The sequence below is a fragment of the Pangasianodon hypophthalmus genome, chromosome 25, assembly GCF_027358585.1.
Source record: "Pangasianodon hypophthalmus isolate fPanHyp1 chromosome 25, fPanHyp1.pri, whole genome shotgun sequence".
NCBI classification, from domain to species: Eukaryota; Metazoa; Chordata; class Actinopteri; order Siluriformes; family Pangasiidae; genus Pangasianodon; species Pangasianodon hypophthalmus.
Window position 1 is genome coordinate 19,594,007 of NC_069734.1, and position 2,500 is coordinate 19,596,506.

Genomic DNA, 2,500 nt, shown 5'->3' on the forward strand with positions numbered 1-2,500 from the left:
TTTCCTATAGATGATTCAGTGTTATGCAGTGTTTCAGTGTTAACAGGAAATGTAAACACGTTTACATTCACACCGTACTGAGCAGCGTCACACACTGCAGCCTCCCGAAGCAGCTCCTGGAGAGAGCCAACTGGGTTTCGTGAAGGTTTTAGGATGAGTCAGGCCTGCAAACGGGTACAGTCCCATACACACACACACACACAACCCCCCCCTCCCCACACACACACACAACCCCCCAACACACACACACAACCCCCCCCCTCCCCCCCCCACACACAACCCCCCCTCCCCCCCCCCACACAACCCCCCAACACAAAACCCCCCAACACACACACACAACCCCCCCTCCCCCCCCACACACAACCCCCCAAACACAACCCCCCCAACACACACACACACACAACCCCCCCCCCCCCCACACACACACACAACCCCCCCAACACACACACACACACACACACAACCCCCCCTCCCCCCCACACACACAAACCCCCCCCACACACACAACTCCCCCCCCCCATACACACAACCCCCCAACACACATACACACACACACACGCACAACCTCCCCCCTCCCCACACACACACACACACACACACAACCCCCCCCTCCCCACACACACACACAAACCCCCCCCCCACACACACACAACCCCCCCCCCCACACACACAGAAACAACTCACCCCCCCACACACACAACCCCCCAACACACACACACACACACCACACACAACCCCCCCTCCCCCCCCCACACACAACCCCCCAACACAACCCCCCCACACACACACACACAAACCCCCCTCCCCCCCCCCCACACACACAACCCCCCCAACACACGCACACACACACACACACAACCCCCCCTCCCCCCCACACACACACACAAACCCCCCCCACACACACAACTCCCCCCCCCATACACACAACCCCCCAACACACATACACACACACACACACACACACAACCTCCCCCTCCCCACACACAACCCCCCTCCCCACACACACAGAAACAACTCCCCCTCCCACACACACACACACAACCCCCCCCAACACACATATATACACACACACATATACAACCCCCCCTCCCCACACACACACACATAAACCCCCCCCACACACACAACTCCCCCACCACACACAGTGCCCCCCTTCCGCCCCCCCTGTGGGATAGAGAGAGGGGTGTGTGTGTGTGTGTGTGTGTGTGTTTGGATAGTAAAATAAACTTGAACATACTTTCCATGACTTGAGTCTGAGAGAGAGACAGGTACAGAGAGACTCCTCCTCGATATCACCAGTGTGTGTGTATGTGTGTGTGTGTGTAAGGGATCTCTCTCAGTCTACCCCAGCAGTGTCTCGGAGGACACGGGGAAATTATTTTCCCAGGGAATAATCACATTCAACTGTTATTAGAACACAGCCTCTGTGGGGCCTCGTCTCGTTCCCTCGCTCCCTATATATGTATTATACTATTTATGATAATAATAATAATAATAATAATAATAATCCTTGTGTGTGTTAAGCAGCTCAGAGTGCAGATTAGTGTGTGTGTGTGTGAGTGGATTAGGAGTGTAACCTGGTTTAAAGTCAGACATCTGCAGAGTTTTGATGAATGTCAGTGTGTGCAGGTCACATGACCCTTCTACAGAGTTCACAAAGCATCATTCAGAGTGTGTGTGTGTTGTGTGTTCCAGAGTTCACTACTGTTTCACAGTGCAGTGTTCCCCCTCTGTTGTGTCTGTGTGTGTATGTGTTTACTTTGTTGCCATGACGATAAGATCCTCTTGAACAGCATGGCGTTATGGTTTATAAAGTGTGATAGTTTACAAAACGCTTCCCTGTTTGCATTCTGGATTTTACTCGGAATGTTCATCGACCAATCAGACGCTGCAGGTGGAGGCCAACGTGTGTGTGTTTACCCGCCATGGAAACATGAATCATGCGCTAATGAAACTCTCAGCACACTTACAGGAAAACGTCCTTTTGTGCCTCAGGTACTGACACAAGCCCCGCCCACTCATATCACTCACACAACCCCGCCCACTAATATAACTGACACAAGCCCCGCCCACTCATATCACTCACACAACCCCGCCCACTAATATAACTGACACAAGCCCCGCCCACTCATATCACTCACACAAACCCCACGTACTCACAGCCCAGCCCTCATATTAAAATAATCAAATATTTTTCCTAAACCTGAGTCAATCATGATCTAATATGCAAATGATATCTCTGAGGTCATAATCAATGTGCTCACTGGCATCATTCACGCACTCACTGATTGGATGATGCTGCACATGCTCATTAATTATTCATGAATTTCTATGTACAGCAAGTGACAGATTAGTGATTGTGTGATTGTGAGAACTAACTTGATTTTAGTTCTCACACATACACGCACACACACGCACGCACACACACGCACGCACACACGCACACACACACACGCACGCACACGCACGCACACACATGCACACCCGCGCACACACACGC

The 2,500-nt window shown here is 52.0% G+C and overlaps 1 protein-coding gene across 8 annotated transcripts in view; it reads left to right on the forward strand.

Moving 5' to 3' along the window:
* The window catches only part of slc8a1a (solute carrier family 8 member 1a), a 30,970-nt gene that overhangs the window by 14,143 nt on the left and 14,327 nt on the right, over window positions 1-2,500 (forward strand). The window lies entirely within an intron of this gene.